Source organism: Aquarana catesbeiana, linkage group LG08, assembly GCF_042186555.1.
Source record: "Aquarana catesbeiana isolate 2022-GZ linkage group LG08, ASM4218655v1, whole genome shotgun sequence".
In the NCBI taxonomy this organism is placed as follows: Eukaryota; Metazoa; Chordata; class Amphibia; order Anura; family Ranidae; genus Aquarana; species Aquarana catesbeiana.
The window spans coordinates 207,892,799-207,910,255 of record NC_133331.1 but is presented as its reverse complement, the minus strand read 5'-3'; the positions used below and the strand labels follow the sequence as shown (position 1 = coordinate 207,910,255).

Genomic DNA, 17,457 nt, shown 5'->3' with positions numbered 1-17,457 from the left:
ACCGCCCAGTCGGTATCATGGAGCTCCAAGTAGCGGCTTGCATGGAGAGAAAGCCGGTGTCCATCTTTCTGGGACCACAATGGAAAATGTGTTCCATTGTATTACCTGTATTGTTTTATAAAATGTGAGTGGCCTTTTGGAGGGTTTTAATAATTTTTTGTTTTGCCTTTTGTGCACTTACAGGCAATTTCTTTTTTCTTTTTGTTGCATACACACAGAGCCTGCTTCTGCTGTTGGATCAGCCTGCCCAAGTGAATGAACGTTCTTGTATTGGACTCATTTTGATTGGCTCTTTATTTTCTTTTACTTAATTTTATATAGAGACTATTTTATCTTAGTGTGCCTAACGGTACTTGTTTTTATAACCTTTTCTCACTAGAATAAAAAAAAAGCTTGCGGTATGGATACATTTTAATTCCTTCAGATCCACGCTATAGCCGAATGACGGCTACAGCACGGATCTGCTTTGCCGGGAGGGCGTCAATGAGACTCGGATGATCACAGATCGGAGTAAGGGGTCGATCCAGACTCCTTACCACGTGATCAGCTGTCAGCCAATGACAGCTGATCACATGATGTAAACAGAAGATCGGTAATCGCTTTCTTTTTCTCTCTTGCTGACAGCGCGAGGAGAAAAAAAAGTCGATCACCGGCTTCTGTTGAAGGGACATCGGTCCCCAGCAGGGAGAGCCTCATATGTGCCCACCAGTACTGCCTGCCAGTGCCACAAATCAGTGCCCACAGTGCCCACCAATCAGTGCCCACCAATCAGTGCCCACCAGTACATCAGTGCCACCTATCAATGCCCATGAGTGCCACCTATCAATACCCACCAGTGGTGCCAATCAGTGCCTCATCAGTGCCACCTAGCAGTGCTGCCTATCAGTGTCACCTACCAGTGCTGATCAGTGCCCATCACTGCCACCCATTAGTGCCCATCACTACCACCCATCAGTGCCAGCTATCAGTGCCAGCTATTAGTGCCCTTCAGTGCCACCTATCAATGCCCTTCAGTGCTGCCCATCAGTGCCACTCAGTGCCACCTCTCAGTGCCACCTCATCAGTGCCCACCAGTGCCGCTTATTAGTGCCCATCAGTGCCGCCTTATCAGTGCCCATCAGTGTCACCTTATCAGTGCCCATCAATGCAGCCTATCGGTGCCCATCAGTGAAGCCTATCAGTGCACCCTATCAGTGAAGCTTCATCAACGTACATCAATGAAGGAGAAAAATTATCTGTTTTCAAAATTTATTAACAAAATATAAAACGGTTTTGAATTTTAAAAAAAAATTGATATTTTTAAAATTTTTTAACAAAAAATAAAAAACCCAGAGGTGATCAAATACCACCAAAAGAAAGCTCTATTTGTGAGAAAAAATGATAAAAATGTAATTTGGGTACAGTGTTGTATGACTGCGCAATTGTCATTCAAAGAGTGACAGCGCTAAAAACTGAAAATTGGTCTGGGCAGGAGGGGGGTTTAGGTGCTCAGTAAGCAAGTGGTTAAATGGATGTTCTTTTGTGTGTGTATGATAGATAGTGGTATGCTATTTTTGTTTTCCCATAAATCTGTCACAATAAATTGTTAATCTGCGTACAGTGATAGCAGACATCTGTACATAGCTTTGGTAGGAAGTTTAATTAAGTGTTCTTGCATAGCAAGACCACTTACTGTTATCTCACATATATATTATTAAGTGTTCTTGCATAGCAAGACCACTTACTGTTATCTCACATATATATTATTAAGTGTTCTTGCATAGCAAGACCACTTACTGTTATCTCACATATATATTATTAAGTGTTCTTGCATAGCAAGACCACTTACTGTTATCTCACATATATATTATTCTTATTATTATAGCCAAATTTACCACCCTAACTCCTCCCACAGTTTTTACACTACATAGACAAGTAATATACCGAAACGTGCGGATTGTTCCCGAATGGTGTGCTATTACTTTGTGGAACGTTTCGCCGAATGGTTCACGAAATATCGTCGTTTTTGCGGCGAAATTGGTCCCATAGGAATGAATGGGGAAACTAGAGTGGGAGATGGCAAAAGCTGGAAAATCAGAACATGATTTCTAAACTGCCGCCACTCCCTCATTTTCAAGCCCACCTACACAAATCTTATATCAAAACGTTCAGCTATCCCTGCTGCTATCGGCGGACTTGCGGCAGACTTTCTTACGAACGGACTTACACACACACGACCACACAAAAGTACGACAGCCTAGTACGCGGTGACGTACACCAAGTCCGACGAGACTATAAAACGGAAGTTCAATAGCCCGTACGACACCCTTTGGGCTCCTTCTGCTAATCTCGTGTTTATCTCGTGTTAGTAGAAGTTTGGTGAGAGACGATTCGCGCTTGTGAGACTCGTATTTTTCAGTTCGTTTTAACTGTTGTTCAGTCTGTGCTTGTGAGGTTTGTATCTGCTTTTCAGTGCGTTTGGTCAGTTGGCATTGAGAAATCTTTGTTTTATTGGCCGCTCGTTCCTGATTTTCAGGTCGTTCTTCACAGGCCTTGCTGTTCTTCAGTGCGTTCTGTTTAGTGCGTTCTGACCAGCCGACCGTTTTGAAGCCATGTTACCTGTACGTACTCGTCGTCGAGCTCGTGCATTGTATGTGCTTGGTGCTGTAGTTTATTCTTCAGCCCAAGACCAGTCCATGAACAGGGCGAGGAGGAGTTCATGGACCAAGAATTGGTTGCTTCAGCGTGACCAGTTCTGTCACATGCCTTTGCTCCGTGAGATCCGTGAGAATAATCCTGAGGATTTCAGGAACTTTCTCCGGATGACGGACCCCGTTTTTGACCGTTTGTTGGCTTTGCTGACCCCCTATATCAGCAGGCAGGATACCTGCATGAGGCAAGCCATCACTCCGGAGCAGAGGCTGGTCGCTACCTTGCGGTATTTGGCCACAGGGAGAAGCCTGCAGGACCTTAAGTTCTCGACAGGCATCTCCCCCCAGGCTCTGGGGATCATTATCCCAGAGACCTGTTCTGCCATCATACAGGTCCTGCAGAAGGACTATATTAAGGTAAGATATTTTTCTTTTATTAGCATCACATGTTCTTTTATGTAATCTTTGATAATATAATGTATTTCTTGCTTCAAACACTACTTACCATCATTGCAATATAGTGTGAATGTCCCCTTTTTATCCTCACACATGCTGGATTTTTTTCCTGTTATTTTTTGTCATGCATGTATATTTTCCTTCAATAACCTTCCCAGCATGAAGTGATGGGAACATATCCACCTAGTCTACTCATTTGGAATGTATTTTGTTTGAGTGTATTTAGTGTGCTGCTAATGAGCAATTATCTAGATTTCACAAACCCCCCCCCCCCCCACCTAAACTCACTCCAAATAGTGTGCTGCTAATGAGCAATTATCTAGATTTCACAACCCCCCCCCCCCCCACCTAAACTCACTCCAAATAGTGTGCTGCTAATGAGCAATTATCTAGATTTCACAACCCCACCCCCCCCCCACCTAAACTCACTCCAAATAGTGTGCTGCTAATGAGCAATTATCTAGATTTCACAACCCCCCCCACCTAAACTCACTCCAAATAGTTTGCTGCTAATGAGCAATTATCTAGATTTCACAACCCCACCCCCCCCCCCACCTAAACTCACTCCAAATAGTTTGCTGCTAATGAGCAATTATCTAGATTTCACAACCCCACCCCCCCCCACCTAAACTCACTCCAAATAGTTTGCTGCTAATGAGCAATTATCTAGATTTCACAACCCCACCCCCCCCCCCCACCTAAACTCACTCCAAATAGTTTGCTGCTAATGAGCAATTATCTAGATTTCACAACCCCCCCACCCCCACCCTCGTTAAAATTTGCTGGAATGTTCTGTGGTGTTGATTTGTCTAAAGCAAATATATGTTGCACTTTGCAAAATGCATGTGCACTCTACAAGTGCATTTGTTCCAGTGCTTTAGTAAATGAGCAGAAGCTCTGCTGATTTCCATCATCAAATCATATGCAAGCCTCAAAGTGTTTTCATTAATTGCCCTTGCATGTGATTGTGTACTCCTTGCAACATGAATGCCTTTTTACATTACCTCATTTACTGTAAGCTGGTTAGCAACTGCACCTGCAGAGTGCGACAACTGCAGTCTTGTAGCCTTTTTAGTCCCTAAATTCCTGCGTGTCCTAAAAGTAATTTTTTTTAGGGATTTCACAACCCCCTAAAATGTAATCAATGTTCCATCAGAGGGGGTGAGCAATCTGATAAGTGTGCCTTTCCATATTAGTTATTCCAGAACAATTAAATTATTGAATGTTATACTGATGCTGGGGAATAATGTTTTTAATTGTCTAATTTTCTTGCAATGTTAGCTTCCAAATTAATTGATTTTGGTTTTCTTGTTTGATTTCCCAGTTTCCTTCAACGCCACAGGAATGGCAGACTGTGGCATCCCATTTTGCCAGCCGTTGGGACTTTCCCAATTGTGGAGGGGCTATAGATGGGAAACATGTCCACATTGTGCCACCACCCCATTCGGGGTCATATTATTTTAATTATAAGGGGTTCCACAGTATTGTTTTAATGGCGGTGGTGTCGGCACACTATGATTTTTTATATGTGGACGTGGGGAAGAATGGCCGGATGTCGGATGGAGGAGTATTTGCCCAGACGGAGTTCTGCCAGCGTCTCCAGAGTGGTGGCCTGGGATTGCCACCTGATGAGGATAACGTGGAAGGACTCCCCTTTGTCTTCATTGCCGATGAAGCCTTCGCTCTCAGCAAGCACCTCATGAGGCCATTCCCCCAAAGAACACTCACCCCGGAGAGGAGGGTTTTTAATTACCGGCTGGCCAGAGCTAGAAGAGTGGTTGAGAATGCGTTTGGAATTCTGGCCAGCCGGTTCCGCCTGTTTCAAACAGCCATTAATTTGGCGGAATACAAACTTAATTTTATCATTTTATCGTGCTGCATTCTGCACAACTTTTTAAATAAGCATGCTCCAAATTATATAGGCACAGTTGGGCCTGAGGCCGGACAAATAGAAGCCAACCTTACAGGCCTGGATACTGTCCGTACTGGCTTGGCCCCCCAAAGTGCCCATCAAGTTAGACAGCAATATGTTAATTATTTTATGGGTAGGGGGGCCATTGCAATGGGCCAGGATATATAATTTTTGACAATAAAAAAATTATTGATGAAATCTTGCATTATATTTATTGCTTGCCTTTCTTTTGGGCTGTCTCCTAGGTTATGGTCGAGCAGTTGTAGTGCCAACTGTATTGTAATTTTAAATGTCTAAATAAGCTCCATTGCCACTGTAAACAACTTTTTTACAATTATAACTAAAATGATACTGAGCCTTGAAATAACAAACCACACATTTATTTAATTCCTATAAGGAGATGTTTTTATTAATGGTTGTTATGCATTCAGTTCTGCATTTAGTAGAAAATGTTCATAGACAAAAATAGAATGATATCTTAATAATGTAGCAAAATATAATTATATCTAAATATTTATACCTAATCCACAAAAAAATATTTTTGGCTTTTTGATTTTCACAAACAGGCTTTTTTTTTTGTTTTGGGAAAATCAAGTTTTGTTTTGTGTTTTTTTTTTTTTTTTTTTTTAAAGCAATTTTTTTGTTTATGTTTTTTTTTTTTTTAGCAAGTTATTTTTGTTTTTATTATTTTTTTTTAAGAAAGTTTGTATATTTTTTTTTTGGTTTTTTAAAATCAAGTGTTTTTTATTTTTTTTGGTTTTTTAAAATCAAGTTTTTTATTTTTTTTGCTTTTTTAAAATCAAGTTTTTTATTTTTTTTGCTTTTTTAAAATCAAGTTTTTTATTTTTTTTGCTTTTTTAAAATCAAGTTTTTTATTTTTTTTGCTTTTTTAAAATCAAGTTTTTTATTTTTTTTGCTTTTTTAAAATCAAGTTTTTTATTTTTTATGGTTTTTTAAAATCAAGTTTTTTATTTTTTATGGTTTTTTAAAATCAAGTTTTTTATTTTTTATGGTTTTTTAAAATCAAGTTTTTTATTTTTTATGGTTTTTTAAAATCAAGTTTTTTATTTTTTTTTTTTTTTGTGTTTTTTTGAAAATCAATTTTTATTTTTTTGTGGATTTTTGAGGTATTTCCGAGAAACAGCCCTCCTTTTTTACATTAGGTTAAACAGCCATTTATGTTCTGGCAAAAAAAAAAAAGAGAAGGCCCAGAATGGGGTCAGCAAAACAGGAAATGAAGGACATGATTGATGTTTTGGGGTTTAAAAAAGGGCATTTAGATTCGACCCAAAACATCAATCATGTCCTTCATTTCCTGCTGCATACGATCCAGCCGATTCCGCATTTGATCGATCTCCCCATTCCAGGCCATGATTTGAGCAATTAGCCGTTGGGCACTGTCTGTGGTGAAATAGTCAGTTGGACCTAAAGTGGAATGAAAAAAAAAATATGTTTAGAAATATGCACACATAAGTTTACCTTACCATAAAGCTGGTGTCTCAAACACTGACCTGGTGGGGTGCCCATGTCGCAAACTTCATGAACATCCTCGGGGGTGGCGCTGTTGCTTGACTCAAGCACAACCAGATCACCTAAAATAGAGTAGAAAAATTACATAAAATAAAAGGCAGCCATGCATAGATTACCGTAAGCTGGTGTGTCAGACACTCACCTGGTGGGGTGCCCATGTCGCCCACCTCTCCTTCCTCCACATCCTCAATGGGACTTGGGCTTATTTCCCAATCATTTTTTGCTTGGGGTGGACTGTCTTCTGGTTGTTGGCTGAGTGATTTTTCCCCTATGTGAAACAAAAAATTATTAATCTAATTAGCACACAGATATTTTAGTACATAGTAATTTTCCAACATTTGTAATGAAGTGGTTTGTGTAGAGTTCCTATTTTACCTCAATATTTAAAATTAGAAAGACATATCGGATAGATAGATATCAATATCTCAAAATATAGTTAATAATCTTTTGATCTCTCTCTATATCTGGAACAAAATCTCAAACTATCTAACTAAATGTAAAGCCAAAAAATTAAGATAACTTCAAATCTTCCAAAAGAATGTTTTACATTTCTATATCTATCTATCTACCTATCTCTATATTTCTCTCTCTCTCTCTATATATATTTCTCTCTCTCTCTCTCTCTCTATATATATATCTCTATATCTATATCTCAATAGATATATATATATATATATATATATATATATATATATATATATATATATATATATATATATATATATCTCTCTCTCTCTCTCTCTCTCTCTCTCTCTCTCTCTCTCTCTCTCTCTAGTTATATATATATATATATATATATATAGTTATATATATATATATATATATATATATATATAGTTATATATTTATATATATATATATAGTTATATATATAGTTATATATATGTATATATATATATATGTATATATATGTATATATATATATATATGTATATATATATATATATGTATATATATGTATGTGTATATATATATATGTATATATATGTATATGTATATATATATGTATATGTATATATATGTATATGTATATATATATGTATATGTATATATATATATATATATATATATATATGTATATATATATATATATATATATATATATATATGTATATATATATATATATATATATATATATATATGTATATATATATATATATATATATATGTATATGTATATGTATATATATATATATATATATACATGTATATATATGTGTATATGTATATATAGATATATATCTATAGATATGTAACGAGGTTTCTTAAAAGATCGTTTAAAACGATGAAAACAAAAATCGGATAGGAAGGAAAAGCACATGGAGCAATATACAAGGTAATAAACACAAGAGAAAAACACGACAAGTACTTACTTTTTTTAAGAACTTTCCGGATACGTCGGTATTGATCCGGCTCCCTGAGTTTCAGGTCAGACCATCTTTTTCGCAGTTGATCTTTGGAGCGCTGGACCCCAAAAGATGCCTGCAAAGTCTCCACGACCTTCGCCATTATTTTGGCCTTGCGCAAATTTGGCCGTGCGTACGGCCCATAATTGCCATCATAGTCGTCTTTGTGAAGAATGGCCACCATCTCCACCATCTCTTTAAAACTCATATTAGAGGCCTTAAATCTAGGCCTCATAGATTTCGCTGACGTTCCTGCCTCCGGGCTGTCTCCACTACCTGAGGTCGTCAACATTTCAGGTGTCTCCGCCATTCTTTAACTCCACTACGCGCCGTAACAAAAAATGGGCGGAGAACATGAGTTAAAATCGAACGTCAGGGGCGGGCGACGCAGGCGGAGTTTCACACATGCGTAGTGTATAAAGAGGGGCCTTGCGCACGTGTCGTACGTACGTTCTGTGCGTCGAATTAGGGGGCGGAGAACATGAGTTAATTTCGAACGTCAGGGGCGGGCGACGCAGGCGGAGTTTCACACATTCGTAGTGTATAAAGAGCCTTGCGCACGTGTCGTACGTACGTTCTGTGCGTCGAATTAGGGGGCGGAGAACATGAGTTAATTTCGAACGTCAGGGGCGGGCGACGCAGGCGGAGTTTCACACATGCGTAGTGTATAAAGAGGGGCCTTGCGCACGTGTCGTACGTACGTTCTGTGGTAGGTGATAGTGGACCTGGACGTTACAAAACGAAGGTAATTTTAGATATTTTTTTTTTTTTTTGGTTTTTATGGTCATGACTTTGTAGCAAGCGGCCTATATGGCTTGATAGATTGATGAGGCCTACATAGGGAGAAGATGATGAGGGGTTAGCCGAAACCTATAATAAAAGTGTTTTTTGTCTTGTGACTTCATCTTTTCCAGATATAATGAATCCCCTATTTAAGGATCCAGAGTTCCTTACATCTTTTATTTCCAAATATCGAGAGATGAGGAATTTGTGGGAGGTGAAACACCCTCAGTATTATGCTAAGCATGTGAGGAAGTCAACGCTGGAGAGACTTCTGGCCTTTGTCCAGGCGACCATCCCGGAAGCAACAATGGAGACATTGCTCAAGAAAATTGGGGTCTTGAGGAACATGTATAAGAGGGAGCATAAGAAGATCCAGGAATCAAGGAGATCAGGAGCATCAGCAGATGATGTTTATGTACCCAGGCTGTGGTACTACAATCAACTCCGTTTTCTGGATGACCAGAATGAAGCCAGGCCATCACTTTCAACCCTTCCCTCCACCCTTCCCTCCACCCTTCCCTCCACCCCAGCAGAGGCTGATGAGGAGCAAGCTGGGTCTTCCATCCTGGATGAACCAGATATGACCATCTGGAGTCAGGTAAATTATTTTAACAAATATTTACTGTACTAATATTAATGATTTTAACTGGATGTTATAATTGTCTAAAATAATTTGGCACTCAAAATTGGGTATACATATCAATTGACAGTAGTGGCTAAATATGTTTGGCACCTGCTTGAAATAATTAGGGTGTCTGATTAGACTCTTTTATTAAAGAGAAGTATTCACATTGAATTTGCTATTCATGAGAAGCAAACTGTGTGTCATTGATGAACCCCAAAAAATATACTCAAACTATTGTCCTTTTTTTATACACAGGATGAGTCCATCCAGGAGGAATGTGGGGAAAGTGGCAGGCAGGAGGAGACCGGGCCCATGGACAGCCTGGAGGAGGCCGGATTCACCATCATCCTGGAGGAGGCTGGGCCCAGTGTCAGGCAGGAGGTGGCTGCTCCCAGTGAGGTGGCTGCTCCCAGTGAGGTGGCTGGGCCAAGTGAGGTGGCTGGGCCAAGTGAGGTGGCTGGGCCCAGTAGGAGCCTGACCGAATCCCAAGTGCCTCCCCTCCACCTTCCCAAAAAAAGGGCCAGGAAGGGGATGGTCACACAGGACGCATCCCTGCGCCTCATGCAAGAGGCCACCCGTTTTTTAAGGAGCCCCCCCGAAGCGGAAGAATCCTATGGCTGCTACTTAGCCAGCAGGCTTCTTCAGATGAATAGGGAGCAGCGCCTCATTTGTGAGTGCCTATTTGGGGAAACAATCCATAAGGGGCTGCAGGGCACGCTAACACAAAACACCCAACTACATGAGGCAGCCCCCCCTCCTCCTCCTCCTCCTCCTCCTCCTCCTCCTGCCACAACTGAAACACCAGAGCCACAGCCTCAAAAGAAGGCTACAGGGAAGGCTGCAGGGCAGCGTGGAGGAAAGGCTGCAGGGAAGAGAAGAAAATGATGACCTGGGTTCAGTCTGGTCTGACAGAAGACGCAGGCTGTTGTAGGACCACAGTCTGGGGACATCTAGATCATCTGCTGGTGCTGTTGATCTCTGGGATTCTTGGACCAGATTGTGCTCCCTCTTATATGGACTCCTCAAGATCCCAATTTTCTGGTACACCGACTTTTTCCAGCGTTGACTTCCTCTTTATTTTATTTTGACCATGAATAAATGGATATTTTTTGAGTTTAGCAAAAGACTTTATGTGTTTTCTTTGAAATCATTGATTTTACACACAATGTTAAATTAACAAGGGACAACAATCTCACTGAGTTTGAAAAAAAACACACCAAAAATACATTACTAATGTTAATAATGTTCAAGTGGTAAGTCTTGAAAATCAAAAAAATTACGTAACCAAAAACGGTGCTTTGGGTTAACTTTATCTAAAAACTAAAAAATAAACACTATAAAAAAAAAAATAATAATGGGTTCTTTGTGTTAACTTTACAAACCTAAAAAAAAAAAAAAAAAAAAAAAAAAGGGGGAAAAAGTATTATTAGTATGGAAACATTGTTTTAAAAAGGCATACTATATCATTCATGAGATCAAAGAGAAAAAGAATCCAGAAATCAGTTTGGGAGAACTCTGATTATGAACAGCAAAACACCTTCGTTCTTTAGAGCCTTCGTAAAGAAGAAATAAAATGCGCTGCATTGAACGATCACAGATTTTGCAGCGTGATGAATGTGCTACCTACAATACGAACACTAGTTTTACTAGACCGAGTGCTTCCGTTTAGTTTTTGCTTATGAGCATGCGTCGTTTTTTTGTCCGTCGGACTAGCATACAGACGAGCGGACTTCGGGGTCCGTCGTACTTACGACGTAAAGATTTGAAGCATGCTTCAAATCTAAAGTCCGTCGGATTTTAGGCTAAAAAAGTCCGTTGAAAGTCCGGAGAAGCCCACACACGATCGGATTACCAGCCAGCTTTAGTCCGTCAGCGTCCGTTGGACTTTTGTAGACGAAAAGTCCGACCGTGTGTACGCGGCATTAGTGTTTTTGTTTTGTTGCCATGGTTACCAAAGCTTCTGTTATACACAGGGGGGGAGGTGGCTGGAGCATCTCAGCTGATTACAGAGCCCGGGGGAGGGGACAGACACACCATGTACTGATTTATAATAGAGGAATATGATGGGGCAGTTTTGATGGGGTAATTCTGATGGGGCAGTTTTGATGAAGCAGTATTTGGGAAGCATAAACAGGGCATGAGCGTTGCTAGGAAACAGTGGTTGTAAACACAAGATGCTGAGACACTCCAAATGCATGTGACTTCATCTGCTAGACTTGATAATGCTTGTAGACTCCTCCCACAGTTTTCACACTACAGAGACAAATAATATACCGAAACGAGCGGATTGTTCCCGATTGGTGTGTTATTACTTTGTGGAATGTTTTGCCGAATGGTCCACGAAATGACGTTTTTGCGGCGAAATTGGTCCCATAGGAATGAATGGCGAAATGCTCAAAACTAGAGTGGGAAGTGACAAAAGCCGACAACCCCATGATCAGCCAAAACATTATGACCACCCCATGATCAGCCAAAACATTATGACCGCCCCATGTAAAAAAAAAAATATTTTTGAAAAAAAAAAATAATTTTTGAAAAAAGTAAAAAAATAATTTTTGAAAAAAGAAAAAAATATTTTTGAAAAAAAAAATATTTTTGAAAAAAAAATATATTCGAAAAAAAAATTATTTTTGAAATAAAAAAATTCATTTTTGAAAGAAAAAATTACCTTTGAAAAAAATGTTCAGCTCTTTCAGCGAATGATGGAACTTTTTTACTACTATTTATACTTTTTTAAAATATTAAGCTTTTTAACACTTTTCACAGTTACTCAAGCCACTCCACCCCACCCAGTTACTCCGCCCACTCCAGTTGTAGAGGCAAGAACACTTTCACAATTTCCCCAGAAATTGTACCTTTTCTAGTTAAGTGTTCTTGCATAGCAAGACCACTTACTGTTATATCACATATATATTATTCTTATTATTATAGCCAAATTTACCACCCTAACTCCTCCCACAGTTTTTACACTACATAGACAAGTAATATACCGAAACGTGCGGATTGTTCCCGAATGGTGTGCTATTACTTTGTGGAACGTTTCGCCGAATGGTTCACGAAATATCGTCGTTTTTGCGGCGAAATTGGTCCCATAGGAATGAATGGGGAAACTAGAGTGGGAGATGACAAAAGCTGGAAAATCAGAACATGATTTCTAAACTGCCGCCACTCCCTCATTTTCAAGCCCACCTACACAAATCTTATATCAAAACGTTCAGCTATCCCTGCTGCCACTAAACATGTCCACGGCTAAGCCATAGTCCTGATAGTTTTCACAATATGACCATTTGTTTGCAACTCACGCCGTCCATTGACATTCATTGAAACTACACTCTAGCCCCCTCCAAATTTGAAGGGCAATTTCTAAACTGCGACTGTGCCTTCATTTTTAATATTTCAGAGACATACTATACATCAAAATCTAGGTCTGGGTCTTGTGATTCTCACAATATAAAGATCTTCGCTGTAGGATGTATAGTTTTTTAAATACGGCCATTTGTTTAGAGGTCATTTCAGGAAATTTTAGCCATTAATCAGAGTGTACTGTTAGTGTTTGTTTTGTTGCCATGGTTACCAAAGCTTCTGTTATACACAGGGGGGAAGGTGGCTGGAGCATCTCAGCTGATTACAGAGCCCGGGGGAGGGGACAGACACACCATGTACTGATTTATAATAGAGGAATATGATGGGGCAGTTTTGATGGGGTAATTCTGATGGGGCAGTTTTGATGAAGCAGTATTTGGGAAGCATAAACAGGGCATGAGCGTTGCTAGGAAACAGTGGTTGTAAACACAAGATGCTGAGACACCCCAAATGCATGTGACTTCATCTGCTAGACTTGATAATGCTTGTAGACTCCTCCCACAGTTTTCACACTACAGAGACAAATAATATACCGAAACGAGCGGATTGTTCCCGATTGGTGTGTTATTACTTTGTGGAATGTTTTGCCGAATGGTCCACGAAATGACGTTTTTGCGGCGAAATTGGTCCCATAGGAATGAATGGCGAAATGTTCAAAACTAGAGTGGGAAGTGACAAAAGCTGACAACCCCATGATCAGCCAAAACATTATGACCACCCCATGATCAGCCAAAACATTATGACCGCCCCCATGTAAAAAAAAAAATATTTTTGAAAAAAAAAATAATTTTTGAAAAAAGTAAAAAAATAATTTTTGAAAAAAAAAAATCATTTTTGAAAAAAAAAATATATATTTTTGAAAAAAAAAATATTTTTGAAAAAAAAAAAATTATTTTTGAAAAAAAAATTACTTTTAAAAAAAAAATTATTTCGAAAAAAAAATTATTTTTGAAATAAAAAAATTCATTTTTGAAAAAAAAAATTACCTTTGAAAAAAAAAATTACTTTTGAAAAAAAAAATCATTTTTGAAGAAAAAAAAATCATTTTTGATTAAAAAAAATTCATTTTTGAAAAAAAAATTACTTTTGAAAAAAATGTTCAGCTCTTTCAGCGAATGATGGAACTTTTTTACTACTATTTATACTTTTTAAAATATTAAGCTTTTTAACACTTTTCACAGTTACTCAAGCCACTCCACCCCACCCAGTTACTCCGCCCACTCCAGTTGTAGAGGCAAGAACACTTTTCACAATTTCCCCAGAAATTGTACCTTTTCTAGTTAAGTGTTCTTGCATAGCAAGACCACTTACTGTTATCTCACATATATATTATTCTTATTATTATAGCCAAATTTACCACCCTAACTCCTCCCACAGTTTTTACACTACATAGACAAGTAATATACCAAAACGTGCGGATTGTTCCCGAATGGTGTGCTATTACTTTGTGGAATGTTTCGCCGAATGGTTCACAAAATATCGTCATTTTTGCGGCGAAATTGGTCCCATAGGAATGAATGGGGAAACTAGAGTGGGAGATGACAAAAGCTGAAAAATCAGAACATGATTTCTAAACTGCCGCCACTCCCTCATTTTCAAGCCCACCTACACAAATCTTATATCAAAACGTTCAGCTATCCCTGCTGCCACTAAACATGTCCACGGCTAAGCCATAGTCCTGATAGTTTTCACAATATGACCATTTGTTTGTAACTCACGCCGTCCATTGACATTCATTGAAACTACACTCTAGCCCCCTCCAAATTTGAAGGGCAATTTCTAAACTGCGACCGTGCCTTCATTTTTAATATTTCACAGACATACTATACATCAAAATCTAGGTCTGGGTCTTGTGATTCTCACAATATAAAGATCTTCGCTGTAGGATGTATAGTTTTTAAAATACGGCCATTTGTTTAGAGGTCATTTCAGGAAATTTTAGCCATTAATCAGAGTGTACTGTTAGTGTTTGTTTTGTTGCCATGGTTACCAAAGCTTCTGTTATACACAGGGGGGGAAGGTGGCTGGAGCATCTCAGCTGATTACAGAGCCCGGGGGAGGGGACAGACACACCATGTACTGATTTATAATAGAGGAATATGATGGGGCAGTTTTGATGGGGTAATTCTGATGGGGCAGTTTTGATGAAGTAGTATTTGGGAAGCATAAACAGGGCATGAGCGTTGCTAGGAAACAGTGGTTGTAAACACAAGATGCTGAGACACCCCAAATGCATGTGACTTCATCTGCTAGACTTGATAATGCTTGTAGACTCCTCCCACAGTTTTTACACTACAGAGACAAGTAATATACCGAAACGTGCGGATTGTTCCCGATTGGTGTGTTATTACTTTGTGGAACGTTTCGCCGAATGGTCCACGAAATATCGTCGTTTTTGCGGTGAAATTGGTCCCATAGGAATGAATGGCAAAATGTTCAAAAGGAAATGTTGCTAGGAAACAGTGGTTGTAAACACAAGATGCTGAGACACCCCAAATGCATGTGACTTCATCTGCTAGACTTGATAATGCTTGTAGACTCCTCCCACATTTTCCACACTACAGAGACAAGTAATATACCGAAACGTGCGGATTTTTCCCGATTGGTGTGCTATTACTTTGTGGAACGTTTCGCCGAATGGTCCACGAAATATCGTCGTTTTTGCGGCAAAATTGGTCCCATAGGAATGAATGGCGAAATGTTCAAAACTAGAGTGGGAGGTGACAAAAGCTGACAACCCCATGATCAGCCAAAACATTATGACCACCCCATGATCAGCCAAAACATTATGACCGCCCCATGTAAAAAAAAAAATATTTTTGAAAAAAATAAAAATTAATTTTTGAAAAAAAAAATATTTTTGAAAAAAAAATATTTTTGAAAAAAAAATATATTTTTGAAAAAAAAATTACTTTTGAAAAAAAAAAAATAAAAAAAAAAAATCATTTTTGAAAAAAACAAAATTCATTTTTGAAAAAAAAAATTTCATTTTTGAAAAAAAAAATTTCATTTTTGAAAAAAAAAATCATTTAAAAAAATCATTTTTGAAAAAACAAAAAAACAAAATCATTTTTGAAAAAACAAAAAAACAAAATCCTTTTTGAAAAAAAAAAATCACAAAGCTCTGAGGGGAATTATAGCTCCTCTCACACAGCTCTAAGGACAATTATAGCATTATAGCTCCTCCCACACAGCTTGGAGGGAAGTTATAGCTCCTCCAATACAGCTTTGAGGGGAATTATAGCTCCTCCCACACAGCTCAAAGGGGAATTATAGCATTATAGCTTAGCATTATAGCTCCTCCCACACAACTCTGAGGGGAATTATAGTTTCTCCCACACCGCTGTGAGGGGAATTATAGCTCCTCCTACACAGCTCTGAGGGGAATTACAGCTTAGCATTATAGCTCCTCCCACACAGCTGAGGAGAATTAGAGCTCCTCCCACACAACTCTGAGAGGAATTATAGTTTCTTCCACACCGCTGTGAGGGGAATTATAGCTCCTTTTAAACAGCTCTGAGGGGAATTATAGCTTCTCCCACACAACTCTGATGGGAAATGTAGCTTCTCCCACACAGCTCTGAGGGGAAATATAGCTTCTCCCACACAGCTCTAAGGGGAATTATAGCTCCTCCCACACAACACTAAGGGGAATTGTATCTCCTCCCACACAGCTCTGAGGGGAATTATAGCATTATTGCTCCTCCCACACAGCTCAGAGGGGAGTTATAGCTCCTCCCACACAGCTCTGAGGCGAATTATAGCTCCTCCTCCAACACAACTCTGAGGGGAATTATAGCTCTTCGAACAAAGCTCTGAGGAGAATTATAGCTCCTTCCACAAATATCATCATGCCATCTAAAGGAAAGAGATCTAAAGCTGCAAAGATACGCTGGACTAAACTGGATCCGGAGCCCCACAGCAGCATAGTGGATATGGAGGTTTGTGACAGTGAATGTGCCCAGGAGGTACATAGTGAACCTGTGGTGTCATTTTCATGTTCAACTCAGTGTCAAGTTCAAGAGCACAGTGACAGTGTGATGGACACTTCTGAAAACCATGGCATGCAAGAACCATGTGTACCAAGTGAGATTTCTGTGCAGGCATCATTTCATCAGGGTCATCATGGCTATGGAAGGTTAAGGAACAAACAGTGTACATGCATGGCTCTGACATTTTTGGCATACCACAGTGAGCTTGATGATGTGAGAAAGGGTGATCTTGATCAAATACTGAAGAAGGGCAACAGCTTGTATGGCTCAACAATAAAACAGCTAAAACAAAGAAATGTCTATCAGCATCAACACTTGACAATGGAAGAAGTGCCCCTCAGAGTCAACACTGACAAATATGAGTATAACGTTGTTAAATCTCCAGTGTTATCGGGATGTATGAGAGACACGGTAGACGGTGACAACCAAGGTTGGTTTGTTGACCTCTCCACAAGACTTCAGTGCCTCAATGCAGATGTTACACATGCACTTTTTATAGTAGTGCCATATTGCATTGCATTGTTCAGAGACAAGTCTGGGAGATATGGACTGTTTGATTCTCATAGTCGAAATAAGGATGGACTTCCTGCCACTGGAAAAGGAAAAGCTGTTATGATCACTTTTACACATTTGAGTGATATGGGGGCAAGGATTTATAAGTTGTATGAATTGCTCCTTACAGACACCAGAGGCCCTATTGATGGACTGCAGTATGACTTCATGCCAGTCTCATTTCATCGTGCAAGACGTCTGTCAGAT

At 39.1% G+C, this 17,457-nt stretch overlaps 1 protein-coding gene across 1 annotated transcript in view; it reads right to left on the bottom strand.

Annotated features, from left to right (window-relative positions):
* Positions 1-17,457, bottom strand: part of LOC141106240 (mannose-binding protein C-like) — a 112,855-nt gene that overhangs the window by 22,104 nt on the left and 73,294 nt on the right. The gene's annotated exons all lie outside the window — the stretch shown is intronic.